At 42.5% G+C, this 20,955-nt stretch overlaps 1 protein-coding gene across 4 annotated transcripts in view; it reads left to right on the plus strand.

The window, feature by feature from the left end:
- The window catches only part of LOC120541903 (toll-like receptor 13), a 47,257-nt gene that overhangs the window by 14,345 nt on the left and 11,957 nt on the right, over window positions 1-20,955 (plus strand). The window contains exons 1-3 of one of the 4 annotated variants that reach the window (XM_039773866.1): window positions 8,243-8,421; window positions 11,644-11,794; window positions 11,928-11,997. The gene's annotated coding sequence lies outside the window, so the exon portion shown is untranslated. Of the gene's footprint in view, window positions 1-8,242; window positions 8,422-11,549; window positions 11,795-11,927; window positions 11,998-20,955 lie in introns of those variants that run through there. The other 3 variants (XM_039773868.1, XM_039773867.1, XM_039773865.1) reach the window with 3 other exon arrangements.

Raw genomic sequence — 20,955 nt, forward strand, 5'->3', positions numbered from 1 at the left:
GCTATTTATATTCATTTGCATATTCAAAAAGATGTAATTCTGGGAGGAGTTGGGGCGGGACAGCAGGCGCATGCACGTGCTTTACTTTTCATGCTGACCAGGATTTATGGAGCGGAAGAACGTGGAAGTTGGAGTTCGCACAGATTTATGCATCTGGATTTTTTGTGTGTACGAACATTTCTGCTTTTGTCCTTATGCCAAGTTTTAGTGTGAATTCTACGCACGCCGTTATGCACGAGGCCCCAGTACTTTTTGGCAGATGTTATCTTTATGGAGAGCTGCAACTTTTCCACCTTTTCACAGGCAGCACTTCAGTCCCTTCACAACCACCAGCTGAATCTTAGTGACGTTTTAGCAGCATACTGCTAGCATCATGGACGATCTGGGCTCCTACCTGATGAATGGAACTGCAAAATAAGGTTCAGCTGTGCTAGTGTGCTGTTTCATGAAAAGGAATGTACAGTTCCATTTCATTATTGTTTGTTTTGTTGTAGTTGTTACTACTTACAGTAAAAAAGAAAATTTGAATCAAGGAAAAATAAAACAGTGAAAACTAATAATCAAAAAAGAAAAAACGGAATTTGTGAAAAAATAAAATGGATTCCCTTGGGCCCTGTACATGTTGTGTGTAATATGTCTGGTCAATCACAAGCTACCGTATTTTACTTTGGTTTCTTCAGTGTAAAATTCAAACAGCCCCACAATGCCATTTAATATCCTTTTTGGGTTCACATATAAAACTTATCCATCAGTCCTCGTATGCACAGTACAAACTCCAAATACAAATATAAATGCATATTTTTAAATACAATGTGCCGGCTCTGCACATTAGTCTTTAGCAAACTGCGGAAATAACATTAACAAGAGACACCCCAACTGTTTTTCTTAACACTGTGAGAGATGGCCGGCAGCATATCCCGGCCAATACATTCAGGCTGATAGATGGAGTCCTCCCTGCAGCATGGAGGTGCCCCGGATTCCCGCAGGGCATCATGGGAGATGAAGTTCAACTTCATAGCCCTGCTGGGTGCCGTGGGTGCCATCGGAGGACAATGCAGGGAGACACAGGGATTTTTATTTTCCCTATATCCCGGAAGTACTCCCAAGTCACAAGGACGGACGAACAGAAGTACTTCCGGGCTGAAGAAAAATATGAATCTTCAAATATGAATCTGGTACTTTTACCTGGTGTCTGGATGTGTTGACCGTGGGTTTGGAGGAGCGATAGTGCCCTCTAGTGTCACACTCAAATAATTAATAATGCAAGGTAATACTAATACTTTAAAATACTCTCTTGCGCAAAAGTCTCAATGATGTTTGGCACGTCAAGTTGTCTGACATGCTTGTTTTCGCTTGAGAGTCCAGTCAAGCTGTCTTGCGACGTGGAGCTTCTGAGGTCATTTTTGATGGGTTTTAACTTGGAGCACAATCGTTCACATGCAGCAACAGTCATTGGCGTAGTCAGCAGTAACATGTAAGTCGTGCAAACGTCACTGAAAGTAGACAAGGGTGCACAGTGATCTATCAGCAACAGCTCAGCTACTTCAAAAACAGTCGACTTGGTTGGCAGGATGGATTGAAAACAAGCACGAAATGACAACAACTGAGTGCAAAACGCCGGTAAAATGTCAGTGCTATAGCATTCAACGAGAAGATCGGCAGCAGCATACAATTTATAGCCAGCTATCGAGCTCAGAGTTGATGGTAACAAGACACTGAACATTGAAGCCACTGCATCAAGACTGTGAAACCGCTGCTTTAGTTAAGTTATTCAAAATTTTTTTTTAAATCTATTTGGCCCCAAGTGGGCGCCCCAAGGTCCTTGTGCTTTGCGTAATCTGTTGCTACGCCAGTGCACACATTTGTATACTTGTGGCCATCAGATCCTGTTAAATTATGTACTGTACGTATCTGCTGAGGAATCCACTCAGTGTGTTGCTTCCCTCCAGCTGCTGTCCTCACTGCTGTGATGCAAACTCAGGACCTTGGGGATTGCAAGTAGTGCACCCCCTAAATGCTGTGTTAGCCTTCCCAAGACAGCACTGCTGGGATACAAACAGCAGATTCTACCGATGAGCTGTAGCTTATTGCCTCTAATCCTAACGTCCTGAGGAAAATGACAAAGGGGACTTGAGAACTTAAAAACAACTCAAAAAATACAATTATTTATACTACTGATTTTTTCAAAATTCTGAGTAAGAGAAAAAAAAATGACCAACTACCGTATATATGGATAAGTTCTCCCGCGAATAAGTCGGGGCTTGATTTTACTGTATAATTTCTGCTATTTTATAATGTCGGTCATATAAGTGGAATGCTGAAAACTCAAGCTATTGGTCCAAGAGATGACGATATGCTAACGCCCACCTGAGAGAGCAACCACGGAGCACACGCCCTTTTTTGTTTTCTATGTGGGTGTGGCAATGCGCTGTATCAGCGTGTACTCCTAACCTCTCTCTCTGTCTATTGTGCCTACGTGACCACATGGTGATACCCGAACTACTCCGGAGCGATGTTTGCAGTGGTGTGTAAACCTCACCACCTCATACACATTTATCGTAAGAGCATCCCTTATCTATGATGGAACATTCCATCAGAAGAAAATAAGAAGCTGGTTTTAAATTAAAAGTCGTTGAAGATGTGAAAAAAATTGGTAACGGTGCTGCTGCAACAAAATTTAATGCGTCTGAGAAACTGATGTGAGAGACTGGAGGAGGCAATTTTTGAATGGGCTTATAAGTCGGGGTCTGATTTTACAATAGATTTTTAAGGTTTCAAGACCCGACTTATACATGAGTATATACGGTAATAAAATAATTAGATAAATTTGGTTTAAATATGTACAGTACAGGCCAAAAGTTTGGACACACCTTCTCATTCAATGTGTTTTCTTTATTTTCATGACCATTTACATTGGTAGATTCTCACTGAAGGCATCAAAACTATGAATGAACACACGTGGAGTTATGTACTTAACAAAAAAAGGTGAAATAACCGAAAACATGTTTTATATTCAAGTTTCTTCAAAATGGCCACCCTTTGCTCTGATTACTGCTTTGCACACTCTTGGCATTCTCTCGATGAGCTTCAACAGGTAGTCACCTGAAATGGTTTTCACTTCACAGGTGTTCGAGAGAATGCCAAGAGAGAGTAAAAAAGTAATCAGAGCAAAGGGTGGCTATTTTGAAGAAACTAGAATATAAAACATGTTTTCAGTTATTTCACCTTTTTTTGTTAAGTACAGAACTCCACATGTGTTCATTCAGAGTTTTGATGCCTTCAGTCATGAAAATAAAGAAAACACATTGAATGAGGAGGTGTGTCCAAACTTTTGGCCTGTACTGTATATTACTGTCAATATTGTTGAGTACAGCGGCATTTTTACTTGCAAATGCTAAACACACAACACATTATCACTCTCCGGCACCATCCATGATTAGTGAATAGAACTATGAAAACTTCTGTCTTCCTCATGTTGAATTACTATACCTTACCACAAAAGGTCTCCATTAACTGGTGACCAATTGTGAAACTGGTCAGAACAAACACTTTATAGACACAGAGGACCCAGACTGTGGTCTGTATAAACATCTTTGCGAGCAGTGAAAGTGCCAGCCCTTGATGGTACACCAATTTGTTACAGGGCACTCTTACACACACACTTGACATGGACCAGAAAATGTACTGCTTTGCAAAGCCTGTACAGCAATATGTACTGCATGTGAATTAAGTCTACAGTCTAATGCTGTCGAAGCAGATTAGGCAGCACAGGCACCCTCAGTCCCAAAGAAGGCAATTGGAGTCTAAGGACAGTCAGCAGAATCAGGCTTTATTATACAGCACACATACAGACTCAATTCAGATGACTTGAGCCCCCAGTGATGGGCAAATCTTTTTTTAACTACAGTTCTTATCAAAATGTTTACCACACTCAGTACATGTGACACTCCTACCTGACTCCAATTTCCCGTCACCTTGGTTCTAGCTCTGATCAGTTCTACCAATAGTTTCTAGTCTAATGAGCATAATAGCACTTTATCTCATCCATTATGGCCACCTGGCAGGCCTTCTACTCTCCTTCAACCCGTCCAATTCCTGCCATCATTATATCTAGTCCTTGGCTCACGCTCGCCCCCTGGAGAAGAGGGGTCTTGCTTAGGAGTCACTCTCTTCACACTTGACCTCAACTCATGAAATATTAATAGCTTTACAGCTCGTTAAGAAATAATAAAAAAAAAACACAGGTGTACGCATTTTTAACCCTTATGTGCATTAAGACCTATAATGCTTGTTCTCATACATACTTTATGATTCTCTTTGAATATATGTAAGTCATTAGTTTTAAAAAATATGCTTTTAATATTTTTTTCTATAATGCCTGCTACAAATATATAGGGATATGTGTGCTATTGGACAGCCAAAATGTACTTTGCCTCAGGAGACATTATTTAATGTGCCAGCCCTGCAGCCGACTTTACATGTTGGATTTTTAGGACCATAGGACACTGTGCCACCCCCCCACAACCACCACCCCAATATTTCAGATACCCTCCTTAATATTTTGATCTGCAGCCAGGGCTGGCTGCAAGTTAACCTTTGGAGGGAATCTGCAGTGCACCGAGGCATTCATGAAGGTATGAAGGGAATATCCAAACTCCAGAGACAGAGAGACAGAGAGAGAGGGAGCCAGAGACAAAGAGAAAATCAGAGACACAGATATACTGTATATATATATATATATATATATATATCCATCCATCCATCCATCCATCCTCTTCCGCTTATCCGAGGTCGGGTCGCGGGGGCAGCAGCTTAAGCAGAGAGGCCCAGACTTCCCTCTCCCCGGCCACTTCTTCCAGCTCTTCCGGGAGAATCCCAAATGCGTTCCCAGGCCAGCCGGGAGACATAGTCCCTCCAGCGTGTCCTGGGTCTTCCCCGGGCCTCCTCCCGGTTGGGCGTGCCGGAACACCTCACCAGGGAGGCGTCCAGGAGGCATCCTGATCAGATGCCCGAGCCACCTCATCTGACTCCTCTCGATGCGGAGGAGCAGCGGCTCTACTCTGAGCCCCTCCCGGATGACTGAGCTTCTCACCCTATCTTTAAGGGAAAGCCCAGACACCCTGCGGAGGAAACTCATTTCAGCCGCTTGTATTCGCGATCTCGTTCTTTCGGTCACTACCCATAGCTCATGACCATAGGTGAGGGTAGGAGCGTAGATCGACTGGTAAATTGAGAGCTTTGCCTTACGGCTCAGCTCCTTTTCACCACGACAGACCGATGCAGAGCCCCATCACTGCGGATGCCGCACCGATCCGCCTGTCGATCTCACGCCCATTCTTCCCTCACTCGTGAACAAGACCCGAGATACTTGAACTCCTCCACTTGGGGCAGGATCTCTCCCCAACCCTGAGAGGGCACTCCACCCTTTTCCGGCTGAGGACCATGCTCTCGGATTTGGAGGTGCTGATTCTCATCCCAGCCGCTTCACACTCAGCTGCGAACCGATCCAGAGAGAGCTGAAGATCACGGCCTGATGAAGCAAACAGGACAACATCATCTGCAAAAGCAGTGACCCAATCCTGAGTCCACCAAACCGACCCCTTCAACACCCTGGCTGCGCCTAGAAATTCTGTCCATAAAAGTTATGAACAGAATGGTGACAAAGGGCAGCCCTGGCGGAGTCCAACTCTCACTGGAAACGGGCTCGACTTACTGCCGCAATGCGGACCAAGCTCTGACACCGGTTGTACAGAGACCGAACAGCTCTTATCAGGGGTCCGTACCCCATACTCCCGAGCACCCCCACAGGATTCCCGAGGGACACGGTCGAATGCCTTTTCCAAGTCCACAAAACACATGTAGACCGGTCGGGCAAACTCCCATGCACCCTCCAGGACTCTGCTAAGGGTGAAGAGCTGGTCCACTGTTCCCCACCAGGACTAAAACCACACTGTTCCTCCTGAATCCGAGGTTCACTATCCGACGGACCCTCCTCTCCAGAACCCCGAATAGACTTTTCCAGGGAGGCTGAGGAGTGTGATCCCTCTATAGTTGGAACACACCCTCCGTCCCCTTTTAAAGAGGGGACCACCACCCCGGTCTGCCAATCCAGAGGCACTGTCCCCGATGTCCATGCGATGTTGCAGAGACGTGTCAACCAAGACAGTCCTACAACATCCAGAGCCTTAAGGAACTCGGGCGTATCTCATCCACCCCGGGGCCCTGCCACCAAGGAGTTTTTGACCACCTCGGTGACTTCAGTCCCAGAGATGGGAGAGCCCACCTCAGAGTCCCCAGGCTCTGCTTCCTCATTGGAAGGCATGTTAGTGGGATTGAGGAGGTCTTGAAGTACTCCTCCCACCGACCCACAACGCGTCGAAGTCGAGGTCAGCAGCGCACCATCCCCACCATATACGGTGTTGACACTGCACTGCTTCCCCCTCCTGAGACGCCGGACGGTGGACCAGAATCTCCTCGAAGCCGTCCGAAAGTCGTTCTCCATGGCCTCTCCAAACTCCTCCCATGCCCGAGTTTTTGCCTCAGCAACAACCGAAGCCGCGTTCCGCTTGGCCTGCCGGTACCTATCAGCTGCCTCCAGAGACCCACAGGACAAAAAAGTCCTATAGGACTCCTTCTTCAGCTTGACGGCATCCCTCACCGCGGTGTCCACCAACGGGTTCGGGGATTGCCGCCACGACAGGCACCACCACCTTGCGCCACAGCTCCGGTCAGCCGCCTCAACAATAGAGGCACGGAACATGGCCCATTCGTACGCAATGTCCCCACCTCCCTCGGGACGTGGTTGAAGTTCTGCCGGAGGTGGGAGTTGAAGCTACTTCTGACAGGGGACTCTGCCAGCCGTTCCCAGCAGACCCTCACAACACGTTTGGGCCTACCAGGTCTGACCGGCATCTTCCCCCACCATCGAAGCCAACTCACCACCAGGTGGTGATCAGTTGACAGCTCCGCCCCTCTCTTCACCCGAAAGTGTCCAAGACATATGGCCGCAAGTCGGCGACACACCACAAAGTCGATCATGACCTGAGGCCTAGGGTGTCCTGGTGCCAAGTGCACATATGAACACCCTTATGCTTGAACATGGTGTTCGTTATGGACAATCCATGACGAGCACAGAAGTCCAATAACAAAACACCGCTCGGGTTCAGATCGGGGGGGCCATTCCTCCCAATCACGCCCTTCCAGGTCTCACTGTCACTGTATATATATATAAGAGAGAGAGTGAAAGACAGACAGAGAGAGAATCAGAGAGAGACAGATTACATATATATATATACTGTGTATATATATACACATACATATATATATATATATATACAGTATATACTGTATATATAGTATACATATATATATATATATATATATATATATATATATATATATATATAGAGAGAGAGAGAGAGAGAGAGAGAACCAGAATCAGTGAGAGAGAGAAACACAGAGCAACAGATATATATTTATATAACGTGTGCTACAGCCAATTTATTTTTTAGCTTACACTCATCCAAGAAGTCTCTGCAGTTATGCTGCATCATGCCGAGATGGTAAGCGTCTATATCAGAGTGCACTACAGAGGAGCTGTGGCTGCTGAACCAGCATGTACTTTATAAACGTGGGCAGGTGTGGCCATGACAGGAACCACCATTTTCCAGGTACCTCACTGGCATCTGAAATGGGCACTGAATTGGCTCCCCAAGGACTTGTACACATCAGAGCACAGAAGGCAGATGTCAAGGCCGTCCATCCTTTTGTTGTTGCCATGCTGGCAGCATCTTCCATTCATAGTATGGAACGGAGGCATTGTCACTGCCATATTGTTCAAGATAAAATCATAGTACCTGAACTGCAGGCTTCTGTTCAAACAACACCTCCATCTTCTGCCTCAAGCTGTTTGCCAAAGTCCTGAGATATACCTCAAGCAACAGCTGTTCAATTGCAAAAGAATAGAAGAGGCTTATCTGTGGTGAAGAACCTGCCACACCACCTGTTTTAAGGTAGCCGCCATGTAGGCCAGGATTCAAGTCCACATGGACAGCAGACATTGCGAGACTTGAACATAGGCCTATGGAATCGCGATGGCCCTGGGCTGACCATGGTGCTACCCGCCTTTATATTCTTCAAATAAAAGCCTCCCGTCGACTTCGTTTATTTGCCAGCCGGCCGCTCAAAGTGAGGCGGAACAAGAAGGCAGCGCAAGGGACGTCAACGCGGGCGGGAACTGTGCTGAGATTTGAGGAGCGCGCTCGCTCTCCCCTCTCGCTCTCTGTTGTTCCCGGGCGCGCGCATGCGCTTTGTGTTTCCCCGCGCAGGTCTCGGCATTTGACGAGCTGGCGGTGTCGCGGCTTGTAACTTAAGAGAAAGGACACAACGAAAGCTGGCACAAGCGCTCCGTTCTGCTGACGTGTAAGTATAGCTGTTAACATGTTGAGACTGTTATTGTACGGACAGGGCTAGTTTGATTTATTGCAACAGGTGAACATTCTCGACTGCGGTGGGCTGGTGCATTGTCTGGGGTTTATGTCCTGCCTTGCGCCCTGTGTTGGCTGGGATTGGCTCCAGTAGACCCCCGTGACCCTGTAGTTAGGATATAGCGGGTTGGATAATGGATGGATGGATAGAACATTCTAGAACACGGTGTCTAGAGAGTGCAGGTCCACCTGGATTGTCTTTCCTACTTTTCTCATTCCAAGTGTTTCCCATTGTTCAGTCGTATAGTTAAAACGAAACAACACCGAACCGTTTCGAAATTTTATTCAATTTACTTTTATTCTCAAAATCAAATTCGCTCTTCAGGGCACTCTGGGATCATCGCCTCGATCGACTTTATTTATTTACTAGACATTTAGCCCGTTACAATAACGGGCGCTAGAACAGTAGTGCATAAACATTAGTAGGACCAGTCGATTTTAAATGGCAAGGGACGTTGACCTCATTCTGTTTCTTGGCTTAATTTTTTTTGTCAAAAATATTTTTGCAAGAAGCCTAAAGTAAAATAATAATAAAAATAAAATAGAAACGTATATGACAATACAGTAAGCATAATTAATATTGCCTTAAGTGTAAAACTTTGTAATAATCTGTAATACACAATATCTGAAGAAGATATTTAGGAAAAATTTTCTATTTTTTTACCTCATGAAATTTTTCTATAAAATTTCATTACAGACAACATTTCTTGCAAATATTCTTTCTGAGTTTGGCAAGAGTTTGCCTTGTTCAGGACCATCTACAACGTTGACAACAACATCTGGAAAACTTCTAACTCTTGATAATGCAACATATAACTGACCGTGGCTGAATTCTGGTTCTGGCAAGTAAATGCCAACTTTTTGTAAGGTTTGCTCTTTTAGTGTGTTTCTGACGCTCATTTTCTTTTTCTTCAATCGATCTATTTGCTCGTATTTTTCGTTGTCTTTCAGCGTTTCTTTTGTTGATGTTTACTTGCTGAGCTGACCGTTCTTCCAGGAGATGTTGTTTATATAGGATTTAATTGTCTGTGTCTTTTGTCCTACTTGACGTGTGCTTTTTTATTTTGGGTGGCATGTTGTTAATAGATATGTCCGTAATATTTTCTCTTACAGTAATACTGGATTGTATGTGGCTGTAATATGCGTCAGTGTATTGTGTGCCTTTAAATTTCTCTCGCAGTAATACTGGTTTGTATTTCCGTAAAATGCCTGTAATTTTCTCTGACAGTAGTACTGGCTTTGATGTCCGTAATAGGCCTATGACTTTAATTTTCTGTCACAACAATGGGCAATCAGCAGAGTGTCCTCAGCAACTGATGTAATGCGTGGCGTGCAGTTTATAATCGTGACTGTGTCGTCTCCCCAGCAAGTACTGTGCAGTACCCCAGCAAGTATTTTAATCTGTGCTGGTGTGTAGCTGATTATTTTATGTGTGGCGTCTCCCCAGCAACGGATTTTATGTGCGGCTGCGACTACCTAATCAGCACTCTCCCCAGCAATGGTGTCTTTTATTTGCTTATCATGCGCTGCCGCGGCAAGGCCATTCACTGTCTGCCCAGCTTCGAGTGTGTGTGCATCCAAGGTGCCGTGCTCATGTGCGGGGCACAGTGCAGTGTCCGTTGCGGCCCCGCGCATGCGCACTTCACCAGAAGACACACACACACGGACACCTGGATGCACACAGGGATTTTATTAAAGAGGATGATTATTGCGGTTATCATTTCGATTGAGCGTGTCTCGCTCGAATAAAGAGGTGTATGAAGAGTGTTAAGTTTTGAATGATTTTGAGCACAGCTAGCTCGCCTGGGCAGCTCCGTTACTCCGCTGTATGACAGTGTACTGTCACATTTAATTGTCATTGATTTGCTTAGCAGGCGCTTTTATCCACAGTGACTTTGAAAGGAGGTCCATGTAATCGAGTAAGCATCAGTCTGGGAGAATGTTTAGGGACAGGAGGGTTTCTTGGATTTGATGGCATGAGGGTCTTAGTCCCTATTCCGGCATCTTCTTCCTCCACTTGACGTGTCTGAGATTTTACTTAACTGCTTATTCAAATTATCTTGGGGTTTCTGCACATTTTTTGCATTTGGTGGTCTGTTGGCATTGGGGAGCTAATCCTCCTTGGGGATCCAGGTTTTCTTTTATATATATACTATTTATACATACATTTACAAAACAGACAAAAGGATCAGGGGCTTAAGGTTCTGAACTCAAACCCTCCCAACACAAACAACAAAAACTGATTTGGGAGCAATTGTTACAGATCAGGGCTGCAAAATGGATCATCACAGAGTGAAGAGTTCAGAACTATACAATCGAGTGACAATTCGAGAAACTGGCAGCTAATACCAGACAGAGAACTGCACCAAGCAGGAGAGCCTTCAACGGCTTTAATCTCTTCTTAAACACGTTTAAGTAGTCAGAATTTCAAAAGGAAGTGGGCAGTTTTATTCTGCCAGATAGGAGCTACACATGGAAAGAGTGTGGATTGTGATTTGATGCCAGGCAGAGATGGCATCACCAGGCACCATTCATCAGCAGAACTGACTGCTTCTAGAAGAAGCAGAGGACCTCAGATGTGACTCTATGTATAAAGGCGCCAACCCACTGACTTACTCACAAGCACCTAAGATTAGAACTTAATACTTGACACCATGGGGACCCAACATAGTGATCTAAAAAGAAGAGTGACATTAGCCCACCTTGGCTGGTTGAACACCAGATGTGCCACTACAATCTGAGAATTTGGGTGTTAGGTGTGTCTTGGGATGAGCTTGCATCTTGACCATGGCAGATCGATCTATCTATCTATCTATCTATCTATCTATCTATTGATTATATGGTGCCATTCATTTCTGAATATCATTGTTGTATTATTATATATTAGTAACATGTAACAGGGTCTTTTTGCTTGAAAGCATGTCTCCGAGTAGCTAAGGCATTGAGTGTATACTACTGAGTTAATGAGCATCAAGACTCAAATTTCAAGGTAAACTTGTTCTTCTCACTTATTGTGGTGCCAGACAGTGACAATATGTTGTAAGTTAATTTTCCAATTATATTTACCAGCCTTGGAAACTAAGCTCTTCATTTATTATAATCTTCCATAATAGTACAGGGTTATGTGGCTGACACCCTGAAATGTCTTATATTAAAGACACATGAAACAAATGACCACAGATCTCCAGGAACTGAAAGAGACCTGTTGAGACTGCTGAGGAAGCAGTAACACAGAATATGTTGAAACAAGAGTGACAAGAGGAGCGCACCTTGAGGGTTTGTAAAGACGGAGATTGAACTTGCACACTGTAAGTCACATATTTATGAGGTTTTTTTCCTGATCTAATGTCCAGTGCCTCTGCACTGAATTAAGTGGGTTTGTACAATGAACAAATAGTTATAATAAATAATATTAACTTAAAACCTGTTTATTTTCCACAGGTTATTTTGCCTGTAATGAAGAAACAGGAGGGATTAAACTAAATTTACAAGGAGTCGTTCTTCATTTGTGGTGAGTGTGTTTTGGCTGGCACAGTTTTTCCATTGCAGAGAAAGTGGTATGTAGTTTTCTACACTTCTGCTTATGAACTGTAAGTGAAACTATTGAGTTAATCATTTTGTTCGTGCTTCTCTCTTCTACCCTCCTAAAAAAAAAAAGGACAGCGACAAAGTGGTATTTCAGAGAGATACCACAGGGAAAACATTTTTGGCTCCTAAAAGAAACAGTCCTATGAAGATTGCAGGGAGAAGCTTTATTGATTTAGATCTCATGATAAGGCGTTATATAGGCGCCTGACCCGACACAGACTGACAACGAGGCACGTGTATAAAACAAAGAAAAAGATTTTATTTTTCTTCTTCACCCGTGGGGCACAGGCACTACACAGTCCCGTCACCACAAGCACACAAAAGCAGAAACACAACTAAAGTTTCGTCCTCCACATTTCCCAGGCAGCTTTGTCCTCCTCCTGATTCTCGCCTCCTCTCTCCTCTTATAGCACCCCCGGAAGCTCTCCAGGTGCTCGTTGACCTACTTCAGGCTGCACTTTTGGGTGTGGCTGCATCACAGCCCACACGGGCTCAGGAAGCCGTGCAGCTCCCCCAGGTGGTGGCCACGGAGCCCAACAGGACTGAGGTCCGGTGTTCCCTGATTATGGCCCTGATTCAACCCGGGGGTGTGGGGCTGCCACCAAGCATTCCAGGGGGATGTAGTGTGCAGCCCATGTCTGCTCTCCCGGATTCAGTGCCAAAGGGGCGTCCCGGCCGGGCATGGGTCCCGGCTGTCCGCCACAATCTGCAACAGATTCCTTTACATAACCATGAAGAGATGATAAGAGATGTGTTAATGACTGATGGGCTCATGATTTTAAAAGAACTCTTGATATATGCAATAAGAAAGGCTAAGCTTAAGCTTTCCTTATCTGTCACTAGCCTACTCTACATTAAGGATTTCTGTTTTGTACACATATTAGGAACTTTTTCAGAGCTGAAAGAACCAATTTGACATTCAAAGAACCCTTCCCAAAATAAAAATGGCTCCTTGCCAAGCAGTGGTTCTACGAGGAACCACACCACCCATTAAAGTACAATACAATACAATGCAATTTATTTTTGTATAGCCCAAAACCACACACAGAGGGCTGCAGTGGGCTTTAACAGGCCCTACCTTTTTGCTAGCCTCCCAGCATTGACTCTCTAAGAATACAAGAAAAAAACCCTTGTATGGAAAAAATGGAAGAAACCTCGGGAAAGGCAATTCAAAGAGAGACCCCTTTCCAGGTAGGTTGGGTGTGCAGTGGGTGTCAAAAAGAAAGGGAGTCAATACAGCACAATATACAGAACAAAAGTAATCCTCAATACAATGTAGTAGTGCAATAGAATTATTACGAGTACAGAGCAGAATTCAACAGTAGATGATATCCCATAATAGGATTTGGATTTATTCAGAGTCCTGGAGACCTTAAGCTGCCTCCCCCTATTGGCCATTCCACAGCTGACTCAGTACTGGGCCAGCCAATCCGATGAAAGGACCCCTCTACCTGATGATTTCTGTGATCCTCCATCAGAGATAACTTTATAATAATATAATAGGTAAAACAACTTGGCAGGTGGGCAGTGGCACCAAGTGCCATATTTGAGTACCAAGAAGAGAAACAGAATAGGTGAGGGTTACTAACATGTTATAACTATCATATTACTTATGTTTTAGTGCTAACGACTGACAACAAAGATGCAGTCTGCACAGTTAATCGGCAGCTCTAGTCAGGGTGTGCTAAACTGAAGTTGTGAGTCTTCAGCTGGGATTTGAAACCTGAGACCAAAGGGGCATCTCTTATAATAGCAGGCAGACCACTCCACAGTTTAGGGCCCCCAGTAACTAAAAGCTCGACCTCTCACTGTTATTTTATTAATCCTTGGAATCATAAGCAGGCCGACATCTTGAGATCTTAATGTGCGCTCTGGTTTGTAAATAATAATAAGTTCAGATAAGTAAGCCAGACCTCGACCATTTAAAGCTTTATATGTTACTAGCTGTGTAAGCCCATGCTATAAAAAGCCCAGGGTCCTAGAAACTATTGAAATCGTCAGAAAAAAATGAAATGTAGAGATGTCAGGTAAATAAAAGGAACTACTCTGGGCGTCTCTATCCTAGGTGGTTTCGTTTTGCTGACATGCTCACCTCACTCGTGCATTAGCGGCTAAGCGACTTTATCTTTCTTCTGAGGTTTCATTTTATCGATGTGCTCGCCTCGCTTCTGTTTCCTTAGAGCTGGACCCCTTACCCCAACTCCACCTCTCACTTCTGGGCCGTACAGACAGACACCCACACTTACACACATAAATGTTTATGTATAAGAAAAGGAGGATTTTGAAATCTGCCCTAAACTTAACCGGGAACCAGTGTAAGGATGAGAGAACTGGAGTTAGGTGTTTGTATTTTCTTAGTGCCATCTTTTAACTAATATTTTTAAGAGCTGTCTTCATTATGTCATTGTAATCTAAGAGTCTTATTGTTACTTAAAGAATAAGTTAGATATTTTTCAAGACCAACTTATTTCTTCACTATGATTGTCTGCCACATGAAATTACATTCTTTGTATGAAAATGCACTACATAAATAAATGCTGCTGTTGTTCTAAAGTGGGGCATATTTTATAAATTAAAAAAAAAATTTGTTTGCTCTTCCATTTTATAATGGAGCCAATGAGTACTGAGATTTCCTAAAGAAAAAACCTTTAAAGTTACCAAATGAATGCACTTTGAAGTAGGTTTTGATTTAAGAAAACATCCCGTCCGAGTTTCTGAGGCAGGCTTGTGACAACAAAAGTAAACCAGAAATCAAATACTTGATCAGAGAATTTTATGCAGTTTTCTCGAGGTAAGAATACATTCTTGTTCATTTGTCTGCTTGCATTGGTCATCATGGGTGGAATTATGAAAATCCAAAACTGAACCACGCTCAATACAATCTATGGAGCGAGATGCACACTGAGTGCCAGCCTAGTGAGAAGAGCACAAATGAGTTTAAATTTATGCTGTACATATTACAAGAAATCTGAACTGAACTGATTACATTGCATTGCATTTTTAATAAAAGCCTTAGGTTTTTAAAAGAGTTCAGCTATCTTTTCCAATGTCTTGCATATGTAGAATAAAAAAAATATGCAGAAAATGAAAAGGCAGAGTGTGCGACTAAGCAGATTAAAGTGCCACAAAACAACTATTGTTTTTTTTTTTTTAAGCGTGATGAGTTGCTCTTGTTGAGGATATGGCAATAAAAGAGCTGAGCACAATGCTTTTGTGTGGATAAATTCACTGACACTGACACCAATCAATTCATAAATACAATACTTGGAGAGAACATGCAAACTCTATGTAGGTCCTGACACTGTGAGGTAGGAATGACATCCCTCTGTGCCTTTGTTAAAACATCTGTAGTACACTTAATAAACATCATCCTGATTAAACTTAAGTGATTTGGTGCTGCTAAAGTGGCTCAAGTGTGTGCGTGTGTGTTTGCTCTGCAATGGACTGGTGTCTTAGCTAAAGTGTTGTTGCTACCTTACACCTTATGATTGCTGTGATAGTCTTCTGCTGTACCATAACCCAGCCCTGGGTAAGCAAGTTAGGAAGATGGATGGATGGATGGATTATTATTATTGAGCTATAGTGGAGAAAAAGACAGTATATGAATAGTTTAATGGATGATAATAATATTATTGGCCAGCTAATTGGTGCAGGTGGTAGCTCTGCAGACTTGTAGTAAAGAAAATTGCTGCTGGTGCTCCTCTTCCTCCCACAGTTCAAACACATGCTGGTTCGGTAAATTGGTGTTGCCAAAACAGCCTAAGTGTGTGTGTTTGTTTGTGTGTTCACCCAGCAATGGACCGGTGACCCATCCAGGGATTGTCCTTGACTTGCTAGGATAGACTCCAGCTGCCCCCGATCCTGCCCTGGATAAGCACTTAATTGAATGCTGTATGCGTGATCAATATTATGTCTTACTGAGTCACACATGTGGTTCTATTATATATAGATAGATGTGAAATGAATTATACAGTATAATACAAGTAGTGATAGATAGATAGATAGATAGATAGATAGATAGATAGACATTAAAGGCACTATATAATAACAAGTAATGATAGACAGATATGAAAGACACTATATAATAGATAGATGTGAAAGGCACTATATAATACAAGTAGCGATAGATAGATATATACAGATAGATATAGGCACTATATACATGCAGAGCAGGTTAGAGATTATGAAAGCAGTGAAATTTGAAAGGCTCAAAATAAAAAACGGCGCGATACACATGTGGAGAAAGTTAAAGAATATGAAAGTAGGAAGATTAAAAAGTATAAAAAAAAAGAAAGTAAAGATCACAGTAGCGCAAACAAATGGAAATTACTACTCAAAAAAGGGAAAATAATCACCACAGACCAGGTGTCATTTGAAAAAAAAGCAGGACAAAGCGAGGTCAGAAATAAAAGACAAAGAGTAGAAAACAAAGTAAAACATCATAAAGAGGTTAAAAAAACAAGGGGGCCAAACACATGCAGAGCAGGTTAGAGAAAATGAAAGCAGTGGATTTCAAAAGACTCAAAAAAAAATGTAGGAGTGAAACACATGCAGAGCAAGATACAGAATATGAAAGCAGCAAACAATGACAGTGTCAAAACAAAGAAAGTAAGGATCACATTAGCGCAAACAAAGAGAAATTATTACTTGGAAAAATAAAGAAAAGGCAAATAGAGATGGAATATATGGACATAGGTGATACGTCAGAAGTATGTAAATATTGTAAAGCTTTGAAGTTTTCAAAAACGTGAATAAAAGTGAAAGTAATGAAATAGCAACAATTCAAAGAAAAAATAAATCTCAAAAGTGTGTATCTGGAAAAACAAAAATGGGGGTTGGTGAGCGAAGTGAGCAGGGGGTGAAGCCCGATAGTAAGTAATAAAATTATTTTTGTCTAGTTGCCCACAGATCAGTAACAGCAATTCACATCTGGGCATCAACATTCAATAATGGCACTTAGTGATGACTTTCCGCAGTCAATACACACCCCTGGGTCTGAAAGGGTGCGGACGAAGACGAATAGGATCATTGGAGAAGTGAAATGCACAGCCGGTCTTCTTTTTTAAACGATGGGATCTCACATAAACAGTTTGCTTTTACCTTTTTTTGCCATCTTAAATTAATATGGATCTACTGTTTTACACAGGTGGTATGTAATCTCAAAATATTCCTCAATACTCAAAAATATTTTTGTCCTAAAAACTTAATATATTGGTAAGTTTTAAGGCTTTTCTTTATGAATAGTCATCAATACTAATAAGCTTCTTAATAAAAAGCAGGAGCAGGCTAGTTATTTTTGAAAAGGTATACAAATATGCTTCATTTTAGAACACAATTTCATGTAGCAAACTAATATATACAGTACATACCATGATTGTGAAGAAATGACTTAGACCTGAAAAATACTCGTTATCTTTTAAGTCCTTTTATTTATCTATACTACTAAAAGGCAAAGCCCTCACTCACTCACTCACTCATCCATCACTAATTCTCCAACTTCCCGTGTAGGTAGAAGGCTGAAATTTGGCAGGCTCATTCCTTACAGGTTACTTACAAAAGTTAAGCAGGTTCCATTTCGAAATTCTACGCGTAACGGTCATAACAGTCAACAATGTCCGCCATGTTGAACTTTCTTATTTATGGCCCCATCTTCATGAAATTTGGTAGGCGGCTTCCCTGCGCTAACTGAAACCAATGTACGTACTTATTTCGGTGGTATGATGCCACTGTCGGCGCCATATTGAACTTTTCAACGGTCTTTGTTACTTATGGGCCCATCTTCAAGAAATTTGGTACGCGGGTTCCCAATGCTAACTGAATCCTACTTACGTACATATATACGTCCATAGCCTGCAGCTCGGTCACCGTGTGAGGCGGCGTTGGGTCCCCCATCTCAACGCCTCCCACGTTGTTGGCTGCCTGCCTATATAAGGCCATCCATCGCTCCAGTCTCTACATTCCCTTCCTTGCTTCGCCACGGGATTCACGTCTTCCTGCTGATAACTGCAGCCTTTTTATTTAATCCACGGCTTCTCCGCTGTTTTATTGTTCATTTATTACGATTATAGTTATTGTGTAGGTATTTTAGACTTACTTTACATTGTTCAGGTACCCATTTCCTTTATCATTCCAACCGTACCTCCATTAACATGTCTATCGAGGTGATCACCATCGATCAAAGAACTGTTACTTACCGAGTGGTTTCCATGCCCAGAGATGGCGCCTGCCTTTTCCATTCTCTGTGTTACATATTGCACGGCCATATCAGGCTCACTCTTGATATCCATTGTGTCTTATGTATTGAATGACTGGGACAGGTTCAAGGTGTGGACTGATGACGTACAGGAGATAATTAGACTACACAGGAGCACTAGAAGAGTGAAATGCTTAAGCCCTTCACCTATGGATCTGCATGTGAGTTGATGGCTGCCGCTGAATTGTTCGGTTGTCACTTTCAAGTGTACCGAAGTGGCCAAATATTTTACACCCTTCGACAACCGCCAATGCCTCTTAAACATCTTAGATTGACAGGTGACGATTTGAGTAGTGGACACTTTGATGTTTATGAATGTTTAAACTCTCAAAAGCTGGATGTGAAGTTATCGATGAAACCGGTTGTGTGCTTACAACGCTTGACAGATGCCGAATGTCACTTCAACTCAAGTCCTACAAATACTGTCGTCATTGAAACAAACCATGAAACTCAAACCGATTACGACAGCAGCAATCCAAGTTGTGAGATTTGAAACAAGATTACTGTTCACATGGCCGACTGTACGTTACATGCTCAAGAGTAAGCTCAGCGCACAGCTTGGTCATATTACAACCGGAGGGCCGAACTGACAACATGGTATACAAAGAGATCCTTAATAAATAATTATTGGTATATTTTCCCTCAGTTTAAAAAGGTTAAATTTTCTTCTTAATAAAAATTTTAAGGCAGTACTTTGCCGCAGCGAAGCGCAGGTATTTTGCTAGTGACTTTATATTAGTCAACAGGATATTAATTAAACAGTTGTGTTGGATGCAGCACGTGAACCTTTGTTTCATTCCTAGTATGAACGCTAGGGGTCTCTGTTACCCCCTTAAACACAACAGACAGTCACACAAGGCACAGGTTAAAAGCACCAAGAAGTTGTTTAAGTTTTTCCTTGTTTAACTAGTGCTTCCTGAGCACCACAGCTACAGTAATTCAGGCAATTAACACAATAATAATCACAATTCACTTTCTCTTTCTCTTTCTGTTTTCTCCTCCACCCGACTCCGGCTCGCTTGCTGGGTCTTCAGCAGTCCTTTATGTAGTTCTTGATCCAGAAGTGCTTCTGCTATTCTGTCCACTTGAATTGTCAGCACTTTCAGGTCAAACAGAGAAATAAACTTCTTTAATAAGCCCGGAAGTACTTCAGGGCTTCTGTCCTTGTGACTTCCTACTACTTCCAGGCTTTAAGGGAAGCATGATTCCCCCTGTCCTTCCACAGCACCCCCTGGTGGCACCCATGGCACCCAACAGGGCTGAGATAGTGAACTTTAAGTCCCAGGATGCCCTGTGGGAATCTGGGGCACAGCTACACTCCAGGGGAGCTACCATCTAGCGTCTTGGGGGAGTTCATGTCCAAACGTAGCTGCCTTCCCCCATCCTTCCATTCTTGGGGCTTCCTGGCCGGGTTGAGCTGCCGGCCGTCCCTTACTCTAGTTGGTGTGGAACTTGCATGATCTACTCACATATGTATTGGTTTCCTTTTGGGACTTTGGTTACTCACTTTTTGTTAGTCCAGTAAATGTGGCATGTCTTGGAAGCTGGTTCCTGTCTTGTGCCCAATGTTACTCGATTGACTTTGGTTTCCCACAGCCCTGCACTAGAAAAGCAAGTTTAGAAAATGGCTGGACAGGTAGAGTCTTGTTTTTCTCTCTCTCTCTCTCTGTCTCTCTCTCTCTCTCGGTTCTTAGTATCTGGGCTTTTTCAAGAGGATCTTTAAGTCTGTAGATGCTGCATTTCTATCGCTTCTACCCAACCATCCATTTTTTTTAATTTACTAGGGGGCTCTGCCCCCTACTCGCTTGCTCACCAACCCCCATGCTAGCCACTAAGCAGATTTGCCGCACGCATTTGGGGAAGCGGAATTAAACAGATTATTTTCATGGGAATTGTTACATATTCATAATAGACCTAAATCTTTTATATTACAATGAGTAATTAACCATAGTAAAAATAGTAATACGTAATAAATTGAAAGAAAATTATGCTTCATGTTGTGTTAGAGGTATTTGTTGTGTTATACGTTTTCATTCTGTTTGGCTTAAATTAACATGCAAATACTTTTTAAACATAAACATTTACTGTAAAACTTCAGTAAAACCAATTTTTTAAATTAATTTTTTGTCATTATCACATTGAATTTTGATTCCGTGTTTGGACTTACTTCGTGACAACTCAACGTATAACTGCGCGTGAGTGAATTTCGTTTCTTTCTCTCTAATAAATAAACCGACTTTTTCTAATGTTTGTCCCTGTGATTTGTTAATTTCCATAGCAAAAGCTATTCTAACAGGAAACTGTAAACATTTTAAATCAAATGGCATATCAAGATTTCCTTTGGTGTCTCATGTTATCCCTGAAGATGGACTACATTACCTTTCTTGTCGCCTGTTAAAATTTTACATGTTAGAATTGTTCGACCAATTTTGAATACAATTAATCTTGTCCTGCTGCATATACCCATCACTCAAACATAAATGACACAATAACATTATGATGCGTCCTTCTTTCAACAGTAATTCATGCGGTGGAAGACCAGACGGTGTTAACAGTTGTAGATATTCTTCATGATATTCTAAGTTGTCGTTTTCATCTTCCGCACCATCACCACCAACTGTTTCAGCA

The sequence above is a fragment of the Polypterus senegalus genome, chromosome 13, assembly GCF_016835505.1.
Source record: "Polypterus senegalus isolate Bchr_013 chromosome 13, ASM1683550v1, whole genome shotgun sequence".
Classification (NCBI taxonomy): Eukaryota; Metazoa; Chordata; class Cladistia; order Polypteriformes; family Polypteridae; genus Polypterus; species Polypterus senegalus.